Source organism: Culex pipiens, chromosome 2 (assembly GCF_016801865.2).
Source record: "Culex pipiens pallens isolate TS chromosome 2, TS_CPP_V2, whole genome shotgun sequence".
Lineage (NCBI taxonomy): Eukaryota > Metazoa > Arthropoda > Insecta > Diptera > Culicidae > Culex > Culex pipiens.
The window spans coordinates 7,646,980-7,668,014 of NC_068938.1; the positions used below are offsets into that span (position 1 = coordinate 7,646,980).

Consider the following 21,035-nt stretch of genomic DNA (forward strand, 5'->3'; position numbering starts at 1 on the left):
TTTGAGTGAATTTTTTGACCAATTTGGTGTCTTCGGCAAAGTTGTAGGTATTGTTGAGGACTATCGTAAAAAATAGGTACACGGAAAAAATTGCAGATTTTTTCATCAACTTTTTTTTTTACAAAAACTCAATTTCCTAAAATACGTATTTTTTGATTTTTGAGATTTTTTATATGTTTTAGTGGACAAAAATCCGCAACTTTTGAGCTATAGAGAAACATGGATTTATAATCTTTTGAAAAATAATGATTTTTGGAATAAATCGAAATTCCACGCAAAAAAAATGTTAAATTGAATTTGCAATCGAAAAGAGCTTTACAGATTTTTTTGATAAAGAGCTCAGTTTTCAAGATATAGCCACCGAAAGTTTGATTTTAGCGAAGTGTTTGCAGTTTTCTTATATTTAAAAAAGTGACCATGAGTGACCATTTCTAAAAATATTTTTTTTTAAAGAAAATTTACTATAAAATTGTCTAAGAGACATTGAAGATTGGACCTCCGGTTGCTGAGATACAGCGGCTTAAGAATTAGAAACAGGAAAATTGAAGTTTTTGAAGCCTCACCCAAACAGCCCATCATTTTCTAATGTCGATATCTCAGCACTAATGGTCCGATTTTCAATATTAAAACATGAAACATTCGTGAAATTTTCCGATCTATCTGAAATTTTTTTAAATTTTTTTAAATCAAGACTTTAATTTTAATTTTCAATTCGGTTTTATTTGTGAATAATCCAAGTTACAATGAGTTCATTTAGGTATATTACAGAGTTTTGGTGTTCCTTTTAGCTGTGTTTTGCATCGTAGTTAAAACGAAAAATTATTACTTAAAACTATGGAATAGATAAGTGTAGGAAAAAGTTTTCAAAAAACTTACAGAATATATCAAGACTTACATTTTAAAAAAGGGCCAAACATTAAATATTACGCACATTTGAAATGCTACTCTTGATTTAAAAAATTTCTAAATATTTTTTTGAAAAGATCGGAAAATTTCACGAATGTTTCATGTTTTAACATTGAAAATTGGACCATTAGTTGCTGAGATATCGACATTAGAAAATGATGGGCTGTTTGGGTGAGACTTCGAAAACATCAATGTTCCTGTTTCTTATTCATTAAGCTGCTATATCTCAGCATCCGGAGGTCCAATCTTCAATGTCTCTTAGACAATTTTATAGGAAATTGCCTGAACTAAAAAAAAAATAGTTTCAGAAATGGTCACTCATGGTCACTATTTTGAAAAATCAGAAAACTGCAAATATTTCGCTAACATCAAACTTTCGGTGGCTATGTCTTGAAAACAGAGCCTTTTATCAAAATAACTGTTAAGTACTTTTCGGTTGGAAATTCAATTCTACATTTAAAAATTTCGTCAAATTGTTTTTGCATGAAATTTCGATTTTTTCCAAAAATCACTATTTTTTCAAAAGTTCATAACTCGGCGGCAGATTTTTTGACCATTTTTCTCTATAGCTAAAAAGTTGCGGATTTTTGTCCACTAAAACATATCAAAAAATTTCGAAAATCAAAAATACGTATTTTGGGAAATTGAGTTTTAGAGAAAAATAAGTTGATTGAAAAATCTGCATTTTTTTTACCGTGTACCTATTTTTTCTCAATAGTCCTCAACAATACCTACAACTTTGCCGAAGACACCAAATTGATCAGAAAATTCATTCAAAAGTTACAGCTGACAGCAGCCAAAATTGTATGGCGACTTGTATGGGTGAACCAATGACACAAAAAAGCTTATTTGGTCATAGGGAAGGCCCCCACAAAGTTTGAGCCAAATCAAAAAATACAAAAAATAAAAATGGTCGAAATCGGCCGATTTCGTAGAGAGTTGCTCAAATGTTTTATTACACATTTTTGTTACCCAATATTGTTTGACATTCCTGGACTTTTTTTAACCAAATCAACGCTTTTTAACAAAAAAAAGTCCTACATCCATAACAAATAAAATAAAATAAAATAAATACAAATTGTCCATAGGACAATTCTGTAGAATTTCGTAAATCGGCTTTTGATTGTTTTTTTTATTTATATTACTTTTTGACCATCAATTCCTCATGTCTAAATAAGCAATTTTGCATCATAAGTTTCTTTATACAAGTTTCCATTCAAATTTGGGGGCTGTCCATACAAAATGCTATAAAAACATTCAAAAATCTTTATCTCGAGAACGGATATTGTAGGAATAAAAATTTAGTTATAATCTAAAAAAAAAATACTTATTTAAAAAAAACATAACAATTAGGACCAAAGAATTTGGTTGAAGCCCTTTGCAAATGTAAGTCGTAATGAACTTATAAAAACTATTTTTTGATTATTTTTATTCTTTGCAAGTGTTTAATCTCCGCAACCAACAATGCTCAACAATGCTCTGCTAAACAAATATTTTTTCAGCAATTGGAATATCTTTCAAATAAAGACAAGGATAGACACAATTTCTTTAAATTAAAAAAAAAAAACAATTTTGTTTAATAACTTTTAAAATAGGTTCAAACTCTAAAAATTATGTGCTTAATTAAAAGTACTTTTCGAATTAGAATTCAATTTCAAATCTGTCAATGATTTTTGTTGTGTGCATTTCTAATACATTCCAAAAAGCACTTTTTTAACGGTTCATAGCATGGCCAAAACATTATTTTTGTCCATATTCAAGCCTCAAAACCAAAAACACAACCCTACCCCACGTCTCCCTGACAGATATCCCTGGCCGAAAAGGCACTCTTCAACTTCAACTCGTGGGGGGAGATGCACACACAGAAATAAACAACAACACCGCACACTGCGATCATGTACCGAAAAGGAAAACATTGTTCCGCAAAACTCCACGGATGAGCTGGATTTCCCCCGAATGGCAGCAAGCCATGGCCTACTCTTCGGGGTTGGTCGAGTTTTTCCAACCCCACCCCACTCACTGCCAAGTTGAAACAAATGTAATGGATAGCGGTCATCCGTTTGTTTATGGCCGAAATTGGACGCTAGGGTAGGTGGCCCTTTCCTCGATTTGTGTTGCGCGAGTGTTTGTGAATTGTTAGATGTTTACCCAATTTGTACGCGTGGGCGTTTTCGTCTTTGATCTTCAATCTCCGTTTTATCACACCCAGCTGAAAGCAGATGAAACTTGGTTCTTTGCTAAAGTATTCCGTGCAACGAAGCTCCCCACTGACAGGACGTGCATCCTTTTCTGCGAAAGTTTATTTTTAGCACGTCGTCCTCTTACTTCGAAGGACTCTGCGCGGATGATGCTTTCATCAGCCGACGAACCCCGATGGCCCCCGGCGGCACATTTCGTGTACCGAGTACGTGACGTACACCTAAAGATGTAAATTTTCGCTGCAGATGTACGGATTTTCATTTTTTCCTGCTTCTTTTTCTGCCTCATTTGAAATCAATGAATGGGCCAGATCGGCTTTTGATGAAAAGTTGCTTGTTTTTTTTTTTCGTCGCAGTGCTGCCACCACGAAGGTCCTGTTCGCTTTTATGAGGGAAAAGTTTTCTCTTTTTTTATTTTGCTTATTGGCCTCATTTGGAGTGGCAGGTTCTGTGAGCAGAGTTTTTTTTTGCTGTTTTGTTCTGGCCTGATTATATGTCACAGGACGGCCAGCATCCAAGAATCAGCAGCAGAATCAGGGGCAGCGTTGATGGTGATGTTATGTTTGTAGAATGGTGCTGACATTTACCGAGCCATTCAGTGGTTTATGGAAAGGTCAGTCGCTGAGCTTGATTGTTGAGATAGTGAGGTTGATGTTGTGCTAAGAAATTAATGTATTTCTCTCTCGTTGGTGTGCTTATCACTTACAAAAGATGAAAAATACCTTGGTTAATTAGTCTTGCAAATTTCATCGTTTTAATTCTTCAACTGAACTATCAATACTGTCAGTGGATATAATGAACCTAAAAAGTGATATTTAGCCAAAATATTGTTTTGTTTTTCAACTTCTTCTCTACCAAAACCGGAAATGGATTTTATTTGTATTTTTTTTTATTTGGCTCAAACTTTGTGAGGGCCTTCCCTATGACCAAAGAAACCATTTTGTATCATTGTTTCACCCATACAAGTCTCCATAAAATTTTGGCAGCTGTCCGTACAAAAATGGTACGTAATTATTCGAAATTGTGTAACGTTTGAAGGAATTTTCTGATCAATTTGGTGTCTTCGGCAAAGTTTTAGGTATTGATGAAGAATTTTTAGAAAAATAGGTAAAAAAATGTGACAATTTTTGATAAAATTTTGTCTTGCTAATGTTCTATGTCCAATAATTGGTATTTTTTTATTTTCGAGATTTTTTTATATGTTTTAGGAGACAGAAACTTTCAACTTTTAAGCCATGGAGAAATATGGTCAAAAATTCTACGCCGAGTTATGAATTTTTGAAAAAATAGTGATTTTTGGAAAAAATAAATAAATTTAATACATAACATTATTATGACCTCATTTTTTTTAAAGTAAATTTGAACTTGCAATTGAAATGTACTTAACAGATTTTTGAAAAATGTCGTTTTCAAGATATAGCCACCGAAATTATGATTTCATTGAAATATTTGCATATTAATTTTGATTTAATTTTGATTTTTGAAAAAAATGACCATGAGTAACCATTTCTGAAAATAGTTTTTTGGAAAGTTCAGAAAATTTGCCAAAAATTAATTGTCTAAAAGACATAGAACATTGGACATCTGGTAGCTGAAATACAGCGGCTTAGAGAAAAAGAAATGAAATATTCGTGAAATTTTCCGACCTTTTTGAAAACAAAATTTTCAAAAGGGCCAAACATTCAATATTACGCCCTTTTGAAATTTTAGTCTTGCTTCAATTTTTTTGAAAATATTGTTTTCGAAATTATCGGAAAATTTCAAAATAGCTATTTTCGCAAGTTTTTTTTTGGATTTTTTGAAGAAACTATTGAAACAACCAGATCAGTTCAGGTCTTGTTATCTTTGCATAACATTTCTGCTGGACGTAATACAAAAAGTAGGACTCTAAATAAATTTCTATTCAGAGTTATGACAATCTCTTTAAATAGAAGAATGAACAAGTTTTTCATATGGTTTTTCAGAAGCAACTTCATTTTGCACCCTGATTTTTCTGGAAACATCAAATATTATTTGACATGGACTTATTTTTTCAAATTCAAATAAGAGCTAATTTGGTATACAGATCAAAAATGAACAATTTTTTAAATTTTAGTTACGTGTTGAAGTCTGCTGCTGATCAATAACATAAATTTTAATTTGCATATTCAAAGCAATTAGATTTCAAATTTGTAAATAGCATATTTCTAAATTTAGTTTTGAATAATTTTGAAAATTTGAATTTTGTCATGAACTTTAAAATCGAAACTTTTTATGAATAACATTACTTTCTAAGCATTGATTTTTATTTTGATTTAAAATATGAGAAATTGATATTTCAAAAACTTGTCATAATCCAAGAAATCGAAAAATTTTCAAACATGTAGTTGAGAAAAAAATACAATATTTGTAAAAATAAAAGGAAACTAAAATTATTATTTTTATTATTTTTTATTTTTTTGAAAAAAAAATCAGCTCAATTTTTTGGTTTGGTTGATTTTAAAGGGAGGGGGATTTTTGAAATAGTTTATGATTCAAATATTTAAGAATTTAAAGGGAAATTTTTCATTTCTTTTCGATCATATTCAATTTTCTATAACCGTGTTACTTTGTAGCATGTGACCGAGCTCCTTATCTGATTAAACAAAATTGCCATGATTCAAAAATATATATGTTGAGATGGTATTTGATGATCGATTCGGTGTCTTCAGCAAATAAACACTTTTTATTTATCTTTTTAGTCGTTTTCATTTTAGTCAAGTGATTTTTTAAAGATATTTTTTCTTTCGAAAATGTGGCTGATAGAAATGAAAAAAAAACTACTTAAAAATCAACTTGCAATTAAAAAAAATGTTAAGTGACTGCTCATTAGGGTGGTCCAAATCCGAGGTTCCTCGAAGCTTTCCCTTTAAATCAAAGATTCGTCTATCACTAGGCTAAATTCCAAATTTAAGCTCATTTTGACCACGGGAACCCCTCCCTCTAGTTGTTAGAAATAAGGATGGAAAAATCGTTCCAGTTTTTTTACTCGTGGAGGGTGCCATATTTATCCGATTACCATTTCTTAGATGTAGAATCTTAAATACATTTAGAAAAACTTTTCTCGAGATAACATATTTTGGAATTTAGCCTAGTGATGGGCCAAACTTTGATTTCAGGGGGTAGCCCCGAGGAAGCTTGGATTTGAACTACCCTACTGCTCATGATTATACTTTTAAAAATAAAAAAATAAAAGTCTAATGATAATAAAACAAATAACAATATTGAAATCCTCAAACACAATAAGAAGAAACATAAAATCAACAAAAATCAAACATCGAAACAATAAAAAAGGGAATAAAGTGTATTGACCGAAAGTCTCCAAAGCATTCGATCCATTAAAAGACCGAAATAAACAAAAGTTTCTTTCCCTACAAAACCCTACAATTTCCCACCTCCAAAACTTCTTCCCCAAACCCATTAACTTACCAGCAAACAGATAAGAAGGCGAAAACTCTCACCCTCGCAAGCTCCTTAACACCGCTGGGTACCAGACCAGGGAACAATAAACTTCCGGGTCGGCTAATCGTTTCAACTTCCCCCCGAAAAACCTGGGAGAGCAACGGGACGGTCCAGGCGAAACCAGGGATCTGGTTCCGGTGCTTTTTGCTTCCTCTTTTTCTCCCTCTCACTTTAAACAGCTTACTGTTTAAATTTTCACACTTTTTCTCGGGTTAGAACTTCTCTTTTGTCGATTCACCACACCGGCCAAGGGCGAAATCGTTAATTACTTGCAAATATTGTATGATTTTTTTATTCCTTTCTCTTCCTTTCACCACATTAATTTCATTCAAAATCACCTGGACTCGCTCTCACAAGTACCCACTTTTCCACTGGATTTTTTTTTGTGCTGGATTATGTTGGACACTGCACCATTTATCAAACCATTTTTTTTTCTCACAACTAGGATAAAAGTAGATTTAAGATTGATTTTTCTTTTTCGCAATTTGCAAGGATTTCACTTGAAGATGGGTCACCCCTCTTGAGAAAAAGCTTCAGGCAAATTCAACCTTCTGATTGCCACTCGAACGGAGTTTCGTGTGTGATGGAAAAGGCTTAACCTCTCCGGCTTTTCCTCGTTTTTCTTTTTCAAAAAAACACGCGCGTGTGTGTCAAGAGTTACATCACTTTCCCAGGGTGTTCAAAGGAAAACCCCTAAGAAAGGACCAGCTCAGCTGACGCCACCGGAATCCTTAATCCTTTCCCGTCAACTCACGAAAGCAAAACTTCTTCTTTGACCAAAAGACCAACCCAAAAAAGAAAACTCCCATAAATCACCCCACCGGGGACGCGACGTGCTGCAAACCTGGAGACTTCCTGGTGACCACCGGAACACCACACTTTCGGCGAATTGGCAGTGCGTTTTTCACGAAGGCTGAACTGAACCGCAACGGACGTCAACCAAGACTGACTGACGACTGATTGGAAAACGGTGCTGGAAAAGCAAATTTTCCCCAACCAACACCAATACCATCGCAGTAGCCAGTGGCGTCGTGTGTTTAGGGGTGAGGCGCATGCGCACTTGGGGGAAAACATCAGCAGTAGGCTACGGCCAACCGTTGGAAAACCGGGTGACAACAAACCGGGAGAGAGAGAGAGAGAGGTGTATGGGAGTGTTAGTGTGGGTTAGGCACGAGGATACCGTTTTCCTGTTTTTTTGGGGTCGGGGTGAAATGGAGCAGGTTCTGCGGCACGAGTGCCGATTGTGGTGAGAGTGTGTTGGTGTGAAAGAATTAAGGGACTGTCAGGAGGAGAGAAGTGTTGCCAGTTTTTTATGACTTTTAAATTTACGAAAGACTTTTTTACATATAATGCCAAGGCAATTTTTTAACTGAAGTATCTGTCTCCCCTCCTTGGAAGGTCTTAATTGTTGCTGATCCTTTATCAAATGGGTTTAGGTTAAGTTTTTAGAAACGAGTTCTTTTAACTTTGCAAAGTACTGATCATGCTTTAAAAACTATTCTTAAAAGTGAGTTTGTTTTTGTATAAAAAAAGAAGAAGATTCAAAAACATTCTGTTCTATTGAAGGCAAATAGATTTTTAACAAGGGTGTTAACGATGAAATTATCGAGGATCGATAACGATAACAATAACGTTATCGTTATTTCGATAATTATATCAGTAATAACCTTATTGCCGTAAAGGATGGTAACTCATTTTAATTTTTTTTTAAATCGACTTAACTAAACTATATCATCTTAAATTTTTACTAGGAATATATTTTTTGAAAATGTAGTTTTTCAAAGTATAAATACTCAAAATTGATCACAAAGTACAGTATTTTTTCGAAAGTACTCATTTTTTTATAATTTGCAATCAAACGATACGATATTTTGTGTTCTATTTAACTTTTTATGTTTTTTGAAAAATGACCAAAAATTTCCTAAAATAACTTTTTTTTCGAAAATACTCAAATTTTCTAAATATGCAATATGGGTATCAAACGAAGCGCAATTAGATATGCTCTTTAATATTAGTAGAGTTTTTTTTCTTTGGAAAACAACCATTTTCACAAAATAATGTATTTTTTTTAAAGCTCTCAAGTTTTTAATAATGTGCAATATGGGTATCAAACGAAGCAAAATTTGATATGCAGTTTTACTTTATTAGAGTTATTTTTGAAAAACACAACAAATTTCACAAAATACCGGATTTTTTCGAAAATACTCAAACTTTCAAAACATTTAAAGAGTATCGAAAAAAGCGAAATTTTAAATGCATTTTTTTACTTTTTTTTGTTGATATAACGCATTTTTGAATAAAAAACTAAAATTATTTTGAGTGAATTTTAGTATTTAAAAAAAACATTAAGAAGGTGAAAAAACATACAAACATCCGCTTCGTTTGATTCCCACATGGAAAATTTTAAAAATTTAAGTACTTTCGAAAAATACGGTATCTTGTGAACAATTTTGAGTATTTATACTTTGATTTTTTTACATTTTCAAAAACATATTCTTGGTGAAAGCATTGAAAATTTAACATGATATGATTGAGTTAAGTCTATTTTGGATAGATTTTAAAAATTACTTATCGTCCATTACCACCGGCAGAATCATCGAAAAAACGATAACAATTGAATATCAAAGAATTAAAGATTTTATTGCGAAGAAGTTTGTTTTGTAGTTTTGTACATTGGAAATTCAAAAAATAAAATAAAAATATTTTAAGAAAGGCCAGCACATCCAAATTGTGATTATCAATGATGAAAAATGCACTTTGAATTGTTTTCAGTTTTAACTTCCGCTTCTACTTTAATTTTGGAATTTCCTTAAAAAAATAAAAACTTAAGGGGCAAGCTTTTTCCCTCGGTTTTCAAAAGGGGAGACAACAATTTTTAAAACTATTTGCATTGGCCTTAGATCATTTTTTGATTAGATTTTTCAAAAGCAAAAATTGTAATTTAGAGAAATAATCCAGCAGATAATCTTTCTTATATCATTAATATAAATAGTTAGAATTAAATATGACAATTTTAACATTCAAAACAAAAACAGTCTTTACATTCTAAAAAAAATATTAAAGATGTCAGTCACAACCATTTTTAATTGAATCCATTTTTATTTTATTTTTTTCGGAAAATGTAAAAAAAAATTGAAAAAAAATTATGGGAAAGCACCTTAACCCTCTACAGCCCAAATTTTTTTTTTCCAGAATAATTATTTTTCTCGTGTTCAGGAGGTCATTTTAAAGATGTCAGTCACTACCATTTTTAATTGAATCCATTTTTACTTTATTTTTTTTCGGAAAATGTAAAAAAAAAAAATAAAAAAAATGTTATAGGAAAACTATTTTTGAAATGCCGAGCCTTTTTAAATTTAAATTTTGTGAAAATTGAATGTGTCACCTAATTAGTTTCAATTTTTCCACTGACAGTATCTCCGTAAGTATTCAATAAATATATAGTGTTTAAAATTATTTACGTGAAATTTTCTGCACCTTTCAAGAATAGGAAAAAAATGTGTACAAACATTTGAATAGTGTTACAAACACTTATTAAAAGGGTATTTTTAAATGTTTTTTTTTTCTGGAAAATAATTTAAAAATTATTATCATCTAGCAGAAAATTTCATAGCTATTTGACTAATTAACATTGAAAATTTAATAAAATAGTTTACGAGATATCGTAGTTGAAAAATTGGGGCTTATTAAATTACATTGAGAAAAACTCACTTTTCACAAAATTAAAATTCAATCTTTAAAGCAATTTGTGCTTTTTAAAAATATTTTTTGCTGGATGCTTTTTGTTCATAAAGTATTCTAAATTGAAAAAATAATACATTTTCCAAAAATTTAAACCAGAAAATGAATTTATTTTAAAAATAATACAATGAAAAAAATATTAAAAAAAAACCGTAAATTCTTTTTGATTTCAGATCTTTCAGGATTTTCCGGATTTGGACTTTTTTTTTCTTAAAAAGTCCAAATTATAACCTACAACTTTACCGAAGACACCAAATCGATCATCAAATGCCTTCTCAAAATACAGATTTTTGAACATTCTCATGACCATTTCGTATGATCAACACTCAAACATGTATGGAAATCTAATGATACAAAATTGCTTGTTTTTACACAAGAAATACATGGACATAGTTTCATTCAAATAATTCGATTTTCGAAAACGTAGAGAACAGCTCTATTAAAACAAAATAATAACAATTCAATTACTCCTGAAGCACAAAACACCAATTACTGGCAACACTTTGTCATAAAAATGAAACGAAGTGGAGCCCCCTCGGTCAAACCCGTATAGCTAATAACACCTGAGTTTAATTTTGCAGATCTTGAAGCAGGTGACAAACTGCAATTAAAACAAGGGGATCACTTAGTCCTCTTTCGTGACAAATTGTGAGTCATACTGGGCATATCCCCCAAATTAAGCGATTTAAGTTTAAAGTGCGAAATAAATCCATCCTGGCAACCCTTCCGCGCTCCATGTTTTGTTGATGATAACACACAGCCAGCGCCTACTCTCTATCCACAGCTCGCTTAGTTTGATGTACGATTCTATGAAGACATTCCTCCGACACCAACCCACTAAAACCGCTGACTTCCAGTAGCCTACTCGGATCAGGACGGGGTGGAAGACGAGGGCGGGTCGCCCTTTTGTTGGTCGTCACAATAAGCGCTGTTCCACCACGGCTTGCTTTGCATTTCTGTGGGTCTTCTTTGTGTGACTAGTTGAGAAGATCCTACGGTGCCTTCTTGTGTGGTTTCTCCGGTCTGAATTCTTAAGGGGAAAGTCAGTTTATACGGAGGAAGGGATGCTTAATTTCAGGACTCAACCGGTTTGACGGTTGATTGTTTGCTTTCTGTGGTAACTTCATTACCGAGATGGCACTTACCTGATTACACGGAATACTGCTTCTTTCCGGATGATTGAAGCGAACTGAAATTGGAGGAGAGAATGTTTTTTTCTTTAGAATTTAGTATTGAATCGGTATTTCGGTGAGAATATGAATTTAATCGCCATTTATCCAGATCCTTGAAGAAACCCTCGTTTCCCTCGTTAGTATGTAGGTCAAGCCCCGTTTTCCGTGTTCAACAAACCTACATCATTAGAGCAGGAGAAGGAAGAACGACCCGGTTCAACCCTTTCCTTTCTTAATCCACGTGCTGAAATGTACATGCATGCAGTGTGTAATAAACCCTCATCTGGATCACTTCATTTACCACCCCATCCACCTCCACCTTCAATCAGTTAAGCTCAGGTCAGGTTGAAGGATTCTTCCTGTTTTTTCTCCCTCACAACTCTTGAAAAGAAGAGCGATTACAAGAATTATAAAACTATTAATTACATGTGCCATCTCCCTTTCTCTTTCTCACCCCAACACATTTACCCACACTAAGCAACTTTTCCGGAAAACCCGATCGGGAAAAGCGACGTCAACAATAGAAACGCCGGCCAGCTCACCAACACGCACACAAATAGAGAGTGTTTCTGACCGGAAAACCCGTACCTTTCTGTGCAGTCAGTGTAAGTACAGGCGTGGTTTACATTTTATTGATCATCCCCCCGGTGGGGACAAACACTAGCAAACGCTGCCACGATTTAGGAGGAAAGGATGCAGGAAATACAGATTTGGAGCAACGAACAAACCAGTATTTATTCGACAGTGACGATGGCCGTATCGAGATTTCGAGTGGCCTTAGCAGCGCGCTGAAGAAAAGGATGGCAGATAAAATTTAACGATAATTTGTGCTCGCAAAATTTAATTGTGGCTCCACTCGGGCATCGTCGGATTGTTTTTATTTCAGGGGATTGCTGCAAAGGGTTTTATCGCTGTGGTTTTTTGAAAGATCAGCCCTTTGGATTTGAAGATTGCAGACACCTTTTCTTTCGTTCAAGGGTTTTGGTTATATTTAACCCTTTTAAAGATAAATAAATGGCGTACTCAGAATTCCGGAAAAACGTATTTTTCATCGAAAAAAAAACACTTAAAAAGTTTTAAAAATTCTCCCATTTTCCGTTACTCGACTGTAAAATTTTTTGGAACATGTCATTTTATGGGAAATTTAATGTACTTTTCGAATCTACATTGACCCAGAAGGGTCATTTTTTCATTTAGAACAAAATTTTTCAATTTAAAATTTCGTGTTTTTTCTAACTTTGCAGGGTTATTTTTTAGAGTGTAATAATAATCTACAAAGTTGTAGAGCAGACAATTACAAAAATGTTGATATATAGACATAAGGGGATTGCTTATAAACATCACGAGTCATCACGATTTTACGAAAAAAAAGTAATGACAATAGTAGTTTATGCAACAAGTTGCAAAAAGAGGATTTTTTCAGCTCGAGTCGTACATTTACCCAACGAGGTTCACCGAGTTGGATAAATACGACGAATGCTGAAAAAATCAAGTTTTGCAACGAGTTCCATACAACATTTTTTGCAATTTCGAAAAACACCCATTGAGTGAAATTTTAAGTCGAATTTTCATGTATTTTATCAATAAATCGTTTAAATCAAAAAAATGTTGAAAAGTGTTACTTTTCGAAACAAGTGCTGAAAAGTTCAACTTTTCAGCACCCATTTCAGTGCTGAAAAGTAGAACTTTTCAGCATTTATTTTGAAAAGTGTTGCTATTCGATTCTGTTGTTTTTGGTACAGAAAAGTAGGCTATTTCGTCGTTCAAGAATGACAGGAAAAGTGAGCAGTTTCACGACGGAATTGCAAAAAGTTACTTTTTGCGTTTCTCTTTGTTTCGTCGTCCGTGTCTGTCGCGGGTGACCATGAACGGCCATGATCGATGACGACCAACTTTTTCAAAACTTTTTTTCGTAAAATCACGATAACTCGTGATGTTTATAAGCAAACCCCTTATGTCTATATATCAATATTTTTGTAATTGTCTGTTCTTCAACTTTGTAGAACATTGATACACTCTAAAAAATAACCCTGCAAAGTTAGAAAAAACACGAAATTTTAAAATGAAAAATTTTGTTCTAAATGAAAAAATGACCCTTCTGGGTTAATGTAGATTCGAAAAGTACATTAAATTTCCTATAAAATGACATGTTCCAAAATTTTTTACAGTCGAGTAACGGAAAATGGGAATGGGAATTTTTGAAACGTTTTTAGTGTTTTTTTCGATAAAAAATACGTTTTTTCGGAATTCTGAGTACGCCATCAAATCGGGCATCTAATTTTACATAAAAGTCCCTTTGACACCAAATTTCTATCTCATCACCGTTTCAGGCTGCAAATTATTGAAAAATACCTCTTTTTCGCATGTTCAAAAATGGAAGGGGTCGTACCGCCCCTCCGTCAGGAGATATCAAAAAACGGACCTCGGATTCGTGATCAGGGACAAGAGTTACCCCTTAGGACAAAGTTTCACGCAAATCGAAGAGGGGTCAGGGCAACTTTTCCAGATTTCGTGTGAGTTGGTAGAGAATTACCCAAATGTTATTTAGGCTTAGTAATTTTTCACGCTCAAAAACTGCAATTTTCACGGGGAACTTAATTTAAAACCATAAAATTTCACGGAATAAAACCTTAACCCTCTACAACCCAATCCCGCATTTAGACGGGCTTCGATTTAAAAAATCGCCGAAAATCCATTTTTCAACAAATTTTTGATCTTTACAAAGCATTGGAAAGAAGAACTCTTAACATTTTAGAAAATTTATGGGTTGGAAGTCTTTACTTGTTTTATGTAACTTTGCCAATGTTTTTAAATATTTAATTTTTAGGGGTCTATTTTGGCTGTGATTTTCAATAGCATTTCCTATATTTCAAGTAAAAAGAAAATATGCTGAAATTTTTCTAGTGTCCCAGACTATGTCTCTATGCATTTTTTTTACAATTTATGTGATAATGGTGCCATTTTATAGCAGAAAATGTGAAAAACAAGCAAAAAAAAAATGGAAAAGTGACTGTCAAAACATGAAAAAATAAGATAGGCAAAATGTAGTGAAAAGAGGTAGTAGAATAGGCCAAAAACTACAAAAAAAATAAACTAAACAAGATAAATGTAAATAAAATGTCTAAAAATTAAACAAGTAAAACATAAAACAAGAGTGGTAAAGTTTTCCGTAGAACACAAGTTGCTCAAAATAGGAAATCATTTTGAGCAACTTTTTTTCTACGAAAAACTTTTCTACTAAACACGGGAAAAATAAAAATTTTGGAAAAAAATTGGGCTGTAGAGGGTTAAAATCCTATGTTTTAGTTGTTTTATATAATTATTCAAAAAAATATATCAAAATTTGACTGCAAAACGTATTTTAAAATGTATTTTACACCAGTTCACTGCCCATGATCGCATAAATGTCCTATATGCATTTTCATCGATTTTGAGTTATTGATTGGTTCAAAATCGTGTGCCCTTTCAGAAAAGCCTACAACATCCAGTATTTTTTCTAGAAATCAGGAGGAAATCCTTTTTTCGCCACTGACGGTACTTAACACGTAGCCTTATGTGTGTGGGACAATCTTCTCAGCTTGCAGTTTTTGTTTTGCAGTTCAGATGTTTTGCACTCACTAGTTTTAAAAAAATGTAAGATTTGACGAAAATATTGTTTTTGCGAAAAAAAACAATCATCGAAAATTTTCAAAAAATCCAAAGGTTCTTAAATCAACCCAAACATGATAAAAATGATTTTAAACGCAGATGAATGCATTTTAAAATGATTTCAGCTGATTGCATTTAAATTTCTATTGTAATTTTGAAGTTTTTTGAAAAATATTTTTCAGTGGTTCCTCATTGAGATGAGGAAGGCAAAAGTCTGAGCAATATTTTAAAATCTTATTACAACACACTTGTAAAGTCAGTTATTTATGAAATCATTAAAATAAACATATAGAGGTTGAAAATGTAAAAAAAACTTATGAGCAATTCCAGCCCAAAAAAGGAATTTTTTAAGTACTTTTTTCTCGACCCTCTCCGATTTCGATGAAACTTTGTAGACATGTTATCCTACCTTTATATAAGCCATTTTTGTGTATATGGAGCCAGCTACACTCGATAGTGACATTTAAGAAGGGCGTAAGTGTTTTAAATATTTTTGTAATTCGTAATTTAAATATTGCTGTATCTCGAAGCCGTTGCATCGTATCAAAAAGTGGTCAAAGACAAACTTGTAGGAAATTTGACGGACTTTTCGAAAAAAAATCACTGAAAGAACACTCCACTTTTATGAGATTTTTTGATTTTTAAGTTAAAGTCAAATTTGAGGGTGAGCCCACGATTTTTTTTCGTTCAAAATTTTTGTGAAAATAGCCTAAGATGTTACAAAAAGACTCACGAAAAATGCAAGATGGAGCAACTCACCTAAAAAAATACAAAAATAATTTACTGAAATTGTATTTTTCAAAAGTGCTCTAAACATCAAAATTTTCAAAATCCGAACCTGAGGGTCGATTCTCTAGACAATTTTACATAAAAAGCTCCATATTGACCACTGTCCTAAGTCCAATCCTTGTGAAGTTACATCGGTTTTAAAAATAAAAATGTTGAAAAAGAAGGTTTTTTGGTGGTTTTTCGTAATTTCTATATGACAGATTTAATTTTTCAGTCTCGAAAATATTTTTACCAGAAAGCTCGTCAAATTTCCCATCAGTTTGCCTTTGACCACATTTCAATTGGATGTTTGGGTTTACAGATTTTTTGATGGTGTTAAAGAATTGAATCATGAATATTGTTCAATTTCAAAGGATTTCCCAAAAAAACTACAAATTACACGATTTTTACGCTATCCGTGAAATCGTAAAATTTCATTAAGCCAAGTTATTATTTAAATTATGATAAGTCGAGTAGTAAATTTTCCGGAATGTATGCATTTTCTTAACTTTTTTGAACCATCGTTTTCAAGTAGCATTGAAAAAATAATTAAATGAAAGAACTTATTAAATATACTGATCATTATTAACTGCGATTTATTTTCCTAATATATCATCTCTACGTTTATTTGATATATTCTTAATGTCTGAAGCATTAAAAACTGGAAATATTTCTTGCCTATTTTTTGAGCAACAGAAATAACATAAGTGTTGAATGTTAATAAATTACATTTTTGGAAAGAAATTTTAAGAGAATAATGGGTGTTATATCTTTTGAAATGTGCCTTTACTTCCTTAAGCTAAAATTTAATAGTTTCAAGTTTAGGGAAAGAGTTTTCTAGTTCTCAATGGATCTAATTAAACATCAAATGGAAAAAAAACAAACTCACATTCGAAACAGTCAATTGTTGGGGAATGTTTAAGGCAAGGAATTGCTTCATTCGTTTAAAAGTTTATTTAGTTCAAAATGTAAAAAAAAAGTTGAGCTGCAATAGGCGTAATACAAAATCATGAATTTGTAATGATGTTTATTTATCACTAAAGTAAAAAAACTTTTTTTTTGTGCAATGTAAACACTTTAAAACATAGTAATGTAATAAACTGAAAACCACGTAACATTACTCACACCATAAAAAAATATCAAAAAATACTCAAATATTCTTTAAAGGATAAACTTTCTTTGAACTTATCTTTTGGTTAACATTCTTAAGATTTTGGTATGGAATGTAATAACGCAATAAATAATTAAAGTCACCAAAGTTACGTTTATTTAGGAAGTATCTAGGAGGAACAGATTATAAATAAGCGAATTTCAAAATTACCAAAAATGTGTCCAAATTTAGAGAATAATAATTAGAATGAGGTATTTAATCAATTTAACATTTCAAAAAAAGGTTGTTTAATTTTGGCAAATGCCTTGTTGATGTTTATTCAGATATTTCTGCAATGTTTAAAATTTTCAGAAAATATCAGTTTTTCCTGAAACCCCCAACCTTTCCGTATCCCTGTACCAATTATAGGCATGCCGTCATCGTTCCGCTCGTTAGTTCCGTCCAAAAGTATGCCTCAAATATGTCAGAAAGAAACATGTGCGTATTCTTACTAGTGTCTGTCTGTGTAAGTGTATCCGCTCAGTATGTTATCAAGTCCTGGTGCTGTGAAATTCCCGTACATCTTCAGGCCGTCCATCAGCATCACAATCAGCAGCAAGAAGCAGCTTGAACTCGTCCCGTTTTTCATCTAGCCTTATTTTGTTACCATCACACTTTTACACTTACGCACACAGCCATATTTACCCAAATGGAAGGGCATAGGACATTCCGCGGTGTGTCTGTGTATTTGTGGTGAAAATCGATTTCCCTTTTTTCCCCCTGTTGTTGGTTTACATTTTCCCGGCCACACCACGTTGTGTGGTTGCAAGGCACACTGATACAGGGACACCTCCCTATAAATGGCCTTTCCGGCATAGACTTGTATGAGCAGTCGTGAACTCACACAGAGATTCGCATTTTATAGGGACAACAACTTGGGGGCAGGAAAATTCTCGGGTGGAAGGAGCCAAAGGCATAAAATCAGCACTTATTCGTTTTCCATGGAATTTTGCTGCTATTAGAGGGCATGGTGGCAGCTCAATGCTTTAATTTTTTTTTAATCTTTTTTCGAAAATTTTATATTTTTCAAGAGCAAACAAGATTAAACGATCAAATGATGATCATTTGATCGATCCTTTTTTTTTTTTTTGAAGCGCTTAACTATTTATTATTCGTGGGCAAACCTGGACAGTCTTGTGGGGTTTCTACTAACTCTACAAGTGCTTCAAAAATAATATTGCTGATAATGAAACTAAAGTTGAGCAGCCAGATGCCTCGAATTTATCATTTGCATCCCTGTCAGTGTTTGAAAAATAGATACGATGGAAAATTTTATTTTTGATTTTTTGATTTAATTCGTATTAAAAGTGTGCAAAGCTTATTTTTTACGTCAAATGCAGGGGAAAAAACTTAGAGTAATCTGCGTACGTAAATATTACAATTATAAATGAGGAAGGGAGTAGATATGAATCAATAGAAAAACTTGTAAAATTCTGATGGATAAATGAATTTTTGACCTCAAAAAGATCAAATTTATATTTTTATCAAAATAAATAAATGGTAAATTTTGCGATTTTCAATTAAATTTGTTCATTTGAATAATAAAAAAGTTCGAGATTGGCAGAAAATGTACATCCTGTCGAAATCTGCCAAAATCAGGCACAGATAATGGTAAATCTTCATTCAAGCAAACACTTGAAAATCCGACACATCCAGATTCATTTTGCAACCTGTTAACCCTGGTCAAATGTAACACTACCAAGGTTGCTTAAAAATGTATAAACTTTTATTGAAATACATTCAAGGGTAGCTTGACGTTTGTGTAGACAATCTTCAAAAATTGTCCAATCAATCAGAACAACTATTTTTTGATCGTAATTAGGCTCCAAAACAACAACCTAAAATTGGAGAGTAATCAGTGCAGATCCGAATTATAGCAAAGCAATTCAATTTTACATGAGAATTTGTATGGGAAAACAGCTTATTTGCTATTAATTTTTTTATTGTAATTTTTGTGCCAATTCAAAAGCGTCCAAATAAAAAAAAGAATGCTAAAGTTTTCTCGAAGAAGGTAATGTGCTATCTTACTCCTCTACAACGTGATTAATACATTTTAGACAAGTTTTGAGCACTCTTTTTTTCAATTTGCTTAAAAATTAAAATTACAAAAGTCTAATTAAAAAACAATAGATTTTCCTAATAAATTCCCATACAAAAAGAAAATGATTTGCGGAAGCCGGGTCTGCTCAAATCGCTCCCAAATTTTAAGGGATTGTTCACCAGAAATTGGTGGTTGTCTATATTGAGCCACCCCAAGATTTATGCATTTCCCTTAATATTCTATATTAGTTTTGTTCATTAAACTTAAACTGAATTTGAAGCTCGAATCAAACGTTTTTACATTTGATATGAAATTTATTTTATTGAAAATACCTATTAATTTTAAGATATTTCGTTTTTTTTTTATTTAAAATAGTGATATAATTTAGAAACTAATTTTATTTTCTTCTAATAAAAATAATCATGACGAACTAAAAAAGCTTGTCCACCAACAGTTAACAATTTTTTTAAACCATCCAAAATCCAGCAAACCTTTTTTTGAACTTATGTAATGTTTTAAGATAGAATTTATAGATGAGCAAAAAAGTGACTGTTGTCTTGAAAAGGTCATTAATATTGTTTTCATTGGAACTAAACTGTCTGCCTTTCAACACAAAAAAAAACTTTTATAAAAAATGCAGAATTTTTACGAATATTTTACTTCAAAACAATCGAAGCTCAAATCCATGGTCTATGAGTTACTCTTGAAAAAAAAATCAAGAAATGTATGGTAAAGAAGAAGAATATAATTTTGTTTTAACTGTAGCATTTTCTGGATAAAGCCAGCATTTAATGATTTATTTTTCATTTTTCTTTTTTTTCAATATTCAGCAATTCCCCACGAAAACAGCATGAAAAAAAAAAACAAAAGTGCTCGGATCGGGCTCAAAATTTTTGGGGGGGTTCCTTGGCCAAAATAATTAGACCCGTATTTTTTTGTTTGGCCATTAGGGTGACCTATGCCGTGTTAGGGTGGTCTTAAAAATTGCCATTTTCGTCGATTTTCGCAAAAACCACTTTTTTTCGAAAAATTATAACTCCTCGCCATTTCAACCAATTTCAATTGTCTTATACGCAAATGAAAGGTGATAAGTTGGCCTTTCAAAGAAAAATATTAAGAAGTTTCAAAAATCTAGCCTAACATATGAAAATGGCGTATGCAACTTTAAAATGCCGTTTTGACCGTTTCTGGACCAAAGAGCCTACACAGAAAAAAGTTGAATTTTGGAATGTTGAAAATTTAGTAGGTTGAATATTACCACTTTTTTTGAGTAATATTACATAAAAAATGTGTAAAAATGTGAACCAGATGAATATTCATCAAAAAGTGATGAATATTCATCATTTTCTGGGGTAAAATTAATCATTTTTTTGCCACAAGATCTGTCACCATTTCTTGATGAATATTACCATCATTTTTTTTCTGTGTATGTCTGGAAATAATTTTATCGGATTCCCCGGACATTTTTACATAACATACTAAAAAATGAGAGGAGTTCATTAACAGGATTCCGAGATATGACTTTTTGAAAATAAAATCCGTGTTTTCTGACGCGCCGCGCGCAAAAACCGGAGAATGACAAAATTGGCAAAAAATCAACTTTTTTCACAAAAACTGCGATAACTTCAAAATTTCAGCGATGACCTATACATGTCTGGGTACCAAAAGTTGCGTCTTTTAATTACGAAAATTTTGGTTCCCAGAAATCTATAGGTCATTGCTGAAATTTTAAAGTTATCGCAGTTTTTGTGAAAAAAGTTGATTTTTTGCCAATTTCGTCATTCTCCGGTTTTTGCGCGCGGCGCGTCAAAAAACACGGATTTTATTTTCAAAAAATCATATCTCGGAATCCTGTTAATGAACTCCTCCCATTTTTTTAAATGTTATGTAAAAATGTCCGGAGAATCCGATAAAAATATTTCCAGACATAG

The 21,035-nt window shown here is 32.5% G+C and overlaps 1 protein-coding gene across 1 annotated transcript in view; it reads right to left on the reverse strand.

The window, feature by feature from the left end:
• LOC120425170 (probable serine/threonine-protein kinase dyrk1) overlaps window positions 1–21,035 on the reverse strand; it is a 171,748-nt gene that overhangs the window by 145,428 nt on the left and 5,285 nt on the right. The window contains 1 exon segment of the mRNA XM_052708641.1: window positions 11,471–11,514. The gene's annotated coding sequence lies outside the window, so the exon portion shown is untranslated.